The 6624-nt window shown below is 42.7% G+C and overlaps 1 non-coding gene across 1 annotated transcript; it reads right to left on the reverse strand.

The window, feature by feature from the left end:
- Positions 1-4757: 4757 nt before the first annotated feature.
- On the reverse strand, positions 4758-4820 carry LOC118630342. The gene has a single exon (XR_004959585.1). It is a non-coding gene; the product is annotated as a U7 small nuclear RNA (small nuclear RNA).
- Positions 4821-6624: the final 1804 nt, after the last annotated feature.

Below are 6624 nucleotides of genomic sequence, written 5' to 3' on the forward strand. Positions count from 1 at the left end.
GCCCGTCTGGGGGCTCTGTCCTGTCGTCTTCTGTCCTCAGACAGGATTGACTGTGGAGAAATTTAGAAGGCTCCGAGGTGAGAAAGGGCGAATGAGAACCGGGGCTGAGTACGCTAGGTCGGGAGCCCTGGCGCCTGCTCCGTGGAAGAAGCACGGTGCGCAGGACGTCCGCGGAGCGCGCGAGGAGGCCGGCGGTTGTGAGTTGCCGGAGCGCACAGCCTTTCTCTTACCCTCATCGCCATATCTCCTTTTCTTCAGCGTTTATCTTGAACTCCACTTCTATGAACCCTTGTCTGAATCTTGAAATCTTCCTGTCTTTGAATCCATAGCCTTGACTGGAACTTCTCTTAGAGCGCTTCTATTCCTCCTTGGGTTGTGTACTTCTGCGAACCCCATCCTCCTCCTTTCTCCCATGTAGTACTGAGGTCTTTGAGACAAGGCAAGCGTTTTTCACAATGTCGTAGACAAACAGACATACCCTGGCGATATTGCGGGTTGAGTTCCAGACCACCGTAATGTGAGTATCGCAATAAAGCAAGTAGTAATCTTTTTGCTGTGGGAGGGTACTATCTTCAATTTGTAAGAAACGCAATCCCCTGAAGCGCAACAAAGCGAAGCGCAATAAAACAAGGTATGCCTGTAGTAAACTTTTCAGGAAATGAGTCTAAATCACTACAGATAGAGGGTTCCCCTCTATGCCATATCCCATTTCCTCCTACCTTACAGAGATGATTTTTTATTTCTATGGGAGTAGAGGGTGGAAACCCTAATCTCATATGCAAAAGGATTTGAAAGTTCAAGGTTGGCTTTTCCTGAATTGTGGCTTTTAGTCTTGGTCTCCCAATGCTTTTATTAGACTCCATCTGTATTTATTAGTCTTTGCTTAAAACAAGTCATTCTGTTGTTGCTGTATCCCAAGAGAATTTGTCTCAATTTCTTGTGACCCACAGCTATTGTCACATTTTAAGTGTGTTTCAGAAATGCTGTAAATCATTTTCTCCTTTGTATTTATTTTCTGCTTGTAGTCTCTCTTCTTCAGTGCATGTAACAGTTGCTCCGGTAGCTGTATTCATCAGGTGTCCATAATAGAACTGCATTATCAAGATTGTTTAATTGTTAACTCCTAAAACAATATGTACCCAATGTGCATCGTTAATGATTCTTTTTTTTTTTATCCTCACCTGAGGACATTTTTTCATTTTTTGTTCAGATAGAGTAGGAGGGAGAGAGAGAGAAAGAAACATTGATGTGAAAGGGACACATCGAGTGGCTGCCACCCGCACGACCAACCAGGGCCCGGGGCAAACTGCAACCAAGGTACGCACCCTTAGCGGGAACCAAACCCAGGTCTCTCCGGACCGCAGGCAGACGCTCTAACCGCTGAGCCAAACCAGCCAGGACCGTTGATGATTCTTGTATTAAAATCATAGCTCAATAACTTGAATAAGGGACTGAAAAAGTCAGATATAGCAACTGTGTTCTATTATCCTCTTAACAAAAGTTTGCACTACGAAACTGCAGATCTGTGACATGTAATGGAAACCAGACTGGGGATTCAGGGTTTGGTCTTGGCTCTGTCTCTAACTCAGTCATTGTGGCTGGCTTTGCAAGTCATTTAGGAAACTGTGTGTGTGTGTGTGTGTGTGAGAGAGAGAGAGAGAGAGAGAGAGAGAGAGAGAGAGGGTTAATTCTCACCCAAGGATATTTTTTCCATGGATTTTTAGAGTGAGTGGAAAGGAGGGGATTAGAGAGAGAGAAACATCTAATTGGTTGGTTGCCTCCCACATGCCCCCCAACGTGCACTTGACTGGGTATCAAACCTGAGGTGACCCTTTGGTGCGCTGGTTGATTCTCCAACCACTGAGCCACACAGGCCAGGGCTCATTTAACCCTTTTAAAGCTCACTTTTTCCATCTGAAAAGTCAAAAGGTTGAATTAGATTAGAATTCCTGTGGCTCTACTATCAAGTTAATCAAACAGTTGATGTCAGGCATCATGCATTCAGTTTCCAACGGCAATGCAGGTGGGAGTCACAGTTACCATTTATTGAGCATTTACCCTGTGCACAGCACTATATCAAAGGTTTTATGTAAATATTACATTTTCCTTAGCATAGTACATGAATGTGCTGCTCACATAATATTTTACATAACTTTTGGTTTATGTTGTTATTGAAAACTTCAGCTATTCATGGGGCAAACTAGGGCATGGTCCTCTCATGTTCCATTTTAGGTAGCAGTTTCAACAGAAATAGCAGTTTCTTTCTCTGGGCTGCAATTTTGTTTGTAAAGTGAGGGTTTGAACTCTTCTCAGATCCCTTATAGATTAATTGATCTGTTGATTCAGTATCCCATGCTGACTTAGCAAACCTGTTTATAATTTGTGCAGAGTAGATTTTCAACAAATTTTGTTAAATAAATAATATAGTTCTATTTCTTAAACTTGTGTTATGGTCATTGTATACTTCTGAGTTACTGTCTCAAGGATTTTGATGTTCATGTTTTATTATACAAGATTTCCCATAGACATAAACTAATAATAGATACCATTGGTATTGGAAAAACTCAGTTTTCCACCTGTGTCTTTTTTTCTTTGTAGAGAAAAACCTCAGTTCTTTCCCTCCTATATGTCTCCTTTGTATTTACACAGAACACTTCTAACATTTCTGGTCACCAAATGTTAGGGGGGTTTCCCCCACCAAACAATTCTCTGTGATACCAGCTGGGTGTCCTACTGTTTAGCTCAGTCTATCAGATCCCACAGGGTGAGGACTCAGTTCCATAAGACTGCTCCCATACCATTTCACATACCAATTGCAAGTAGTAGGTCCCCAGGTTACCCACAACTTTTGTCAGGTTTGGTTGCAAATCAGAGGTTCTTACTACCCCCTTTTCAGGTTCATTTAATTTGCTAGAGTGACTCACACAACTCAGAAACACTTAAATTACATTTACCAGTTTATTAAATGATATAGCCCTGGCCAGTTTTGCTCAGTGGTTAGAGCGTCGGCCCTCGGACCAAAGAGTCATGGATTCGATTTAGGTCAAGGGCACATACCTCGGTTGTAGTTCATACCTGGCCCTGGTCAGGGTCATACAGGAGGCAACCAATCACTGTGTCTCTCTCACATTGATGTTTCTCTCTCTCTCTCTCTCTCTCTCTCTCTCTCTCCCTCTCTCCCTCCCTACCTCCCTCCCTCCCTCCCTCCCTTCCCTCCCACTCTATCTGAAGATAAATGGAAAAATCTCCTCGGGTAAGGATTTAAGATAAATAAATAAAAGGTATTATTAAGGCCCTGGCCAGTTTGGCTCAGCGGTTGGAGCGTCCGCCTGCGGTCCGGAGAGACCCGGGTTCGGTTCCCGCTAAGGGCATGTACCTCGGTTGCAGTTTGTCCCCGGCCCTGGTTGGTCGTGCGAATGGCAGCCACTCGATGTGTCCCTTTCACATCGATGTTTCTCTCTCTCTTCCTCTCTCTCCCTCCCACTCTGTCTGTACAAAAAATGGAAGAATGTCCTCGGGTGAGGATAAAAAAAAAAGATATTATTAAGGGTACAGGTGAAGAGGTACATAGAGGGAGATCTAGGAGGGTCGTGAGTACTGGAGCTTCTGTGCCCCAGATTTGGGGTGCCCCAGATTAGATGTGTTCACTAATCTGGAAGCTCTTCCAACACCATACTTTGAGAGTTTTATGAAGGCTTTATCATATAGGAATGATCAATTCCTAACTCCATTTCTACCGCTCTTTTCTCTTTGGAGAATGGGAGGTAGGGTTGAAAATTCCAAGCTTCTAATTATGGCTGCTCTGGTGACACAGCCCACCCAGAGTTACCTCAGAACAAAGATGCTCCTAATGCTTTATCACTTAGGAATTTACAAGGATTTTAGGAGCCCTGGGTCAGGAACCAGGGGAAGAAACCAATATATATCACCTCACACCATTTTATTTGTTTATTTTTGGTGTGGTTTTTTTTTTTGTTTGTTTGTATCAGATACTGAATTTAGCACTTTATTTATATCCCAATTAATTCTCACAGAAGCAAACATCTTTTCCAAGTCACTATTATTTTTTGCCTCCAGTTTAACTGCAGTAGCTTCCTAAATGAGCTTCCTCCTCCTGTTTTGCCCACCCTCCACTGAGCCAAACCGGCCAGGGCTGCCCACCCTCTATAATCCATTCCCCACAGAACTAGCAGAGTGAGCTCAACCTTCCTAATGCTGCGGCCCTTTAATACAGTTCCTCATGTTGTGGTGACCCCCAACCATAAAATTATTTTTGTTGCTACTTCATAACTATAATTTTGCTACCATTATGTCTTAGGCGACCCCTGTGAAAGGGTCATTCGACCCCCAAAGGGGTCGCGACCCAAGGTTGAGAACTGCTGGCTTTAAAGATTGAGTCCTTTTCCCCCTTAAAATCCTACGATGACTTCCTGTTTCACTTAAGTTAAAATTCAGACACTGTGACATGGCCCAATAGACCCTACATAATCTAGTCCCTACCTTTCTACCCTCATATCATACTACTATCTCTCTCTGTGCTAAAGCCAAATTGGTCTTCTCTTATCTACTTGATCACGCCATGCTCATTTACACCTTAGGACCAATGTGCTCTCCTGGAGTGCTCAGCCTCCTGATCTTTACATGAATAACTCCAAATATTTTCAGATTTCACTTCAAATGTTCCCCTCTGAATGAAACCTTTTTTGATCATCCAATGTAAAGTAGATCCTTCACCTTGCTTTATTTTTTATTTTTTTTAGGACCTTCTGGTGAAAACTGGATGACTTACTAGACAAATTCAAAAAGAGCTGTAAGCACTTGCTTTATTTTTTTTATAGTACTTATTACTATCTGAAATTATCTTATTTATCTCCCCCCACTGGGATAATAGCATGTTTAGGACAATCACTTTCTCTGTTTTGTCCACTGCTGTATCCTCAATGTCTAGAATAGAGTCTAGCTCATAAAAAGCTCTCAAAAACTATTTCTTGAATGAAAAATTTTTGTTGGAACTGAGACTGTAGCAATTCATTTGAGTAATACAACCTTGTATTTTTCTTTCTTTCTTTCTTTTTTTGCTGCCTAGGAGCAGTGAGTCAAGGCACCACCAACTCTGCCAGATTTTCTTGAGCAATCAAATTACCCTGATACAAAAGTTCCTGCCACCTATGACTACAGATGCTATCAAATGTTTTTGTATAGTTTAAAAAATAGCAAAGGGGCCCTGGCCGGTTTGGCTCAGCGGTTAGAGCGTCGGCCTGCGGTACGGAGAGACCCGGGTTTGGTTCCCACTGGGGGCGCGTACTTCGGTTGCAGTTTGTCCCCGGCCCTGGTTGGTCGTGCGGGTGGCAGCCACTCGATGTGTCCCTTTCATGTCGATGTTTCTCTCTCTCTCTCTCCCTCCCACTCTATCTGTACAAAAAATGGAAAAATGTCCTCAGGTGAGGAAAAATAAAAAATAAATAAATTAAAAATTAAAAAATAGCAAAGGGCCCTGACTGTTTGGCTCAGCGGTTAGAGTGTCAGCCCATTGACTGAAGGGTCATGGGTTTGATTCCCAGTCCAGGGCACATGCCTGGGTTGCAGGTTCAATCTCTTGCCCCAGTTGGGGTCTTGCAGGAGGCAACCAATCAATCTCTGTCTCTCTCTCTCCCTTCCACTCTGTCTAAAAAGCAATGGAGTCCTGGCCAGGTTGGCTCAGCAGTAGAGCATTGGCCCACTGACCAATGAGTCCCGGGTTTGATTCCAGTCAAGGGCATGTATTTTGGTTGCGGTTCATCCCCAGCCCTGGTCGGGGTCATGCAGGAGGCAACCAGTTGATGTGTCTCTCTCACATCGATGTTTCTCTCTCTCTCCCTGTCCCTCCCTGTCTCTCTACCTGAAGATAAGTACAAAAGAAATAAAATAAAATAAAAAGCAATGGAAAAATATCCTTGTGTGAGGATTAACAAATAAATAATAAATAAAAATAGTGTAGGGACATGTATTTACTTATTCATTAAATAATAATTGAATGTTTATTATTTCCAGATATTGTTTTAGCTACTGGGGATGAAAAGATGAATAAGACACATTTCTTAACCACAAGGAGATCATATTCTAGTAGAGGAAATAGACATACTCATAGATAATTGTTACAGAATGTAACTGCAATGATAGAGATATGCAGAAAGTATGATATCAACACAGAAGGGACAACCAACCATATCTGGGGAGGTCAGAAAATACCTCATTTGTGTGTTTCTTTTTTTTTCATTTGTGTTTTTAATAAATGGGTAAGAGGTAGCCAAGTAAAGTGAGGTTTCATGAGAGTGGGAGGAGGCCATTTAAGAGTACAATGTAAATAAATGCACAGAGAAATAAAACCGTCTAAGAAGTTGACTCACCGGGAGAGAGAGAGGAAGGGGCTAGACTTTGGAAGACTTTGTAGGACATGCTAAGGGTTTTGTCCTTTAACTAGGTGACAGGATGCCACTGAAAGGTTTTAAATAAGAAAGTAGTGTGGTCATACTGTATTTTCAAAAGAATGATCTGGCCCTGGGCGGTTTGGCTCAGCAGTTAGAGCATTGGTCTGCGGTCCAGAGAGACCCAGGTTCGGTTCCCACTAAGGGCACGTACCTCGGT

The sequence above is a fragment of the Molossus molossus genome, unplaced genomic scaffold (genome assembly GCF_014108415.1).
Source record: "Molossus molossus isolate mMolMol1 unplaced genomic scaffold, mMolMol1.p scaffold_m16_p_14, whole genome shotgun sequence".
NCBI classification, from domain to species: domain Eukaryota; kingdom Metazoa; phylum Chordata; class Mammalia; order Chiroptera; family Molossidae; genus Molossus; species Molossus molossus.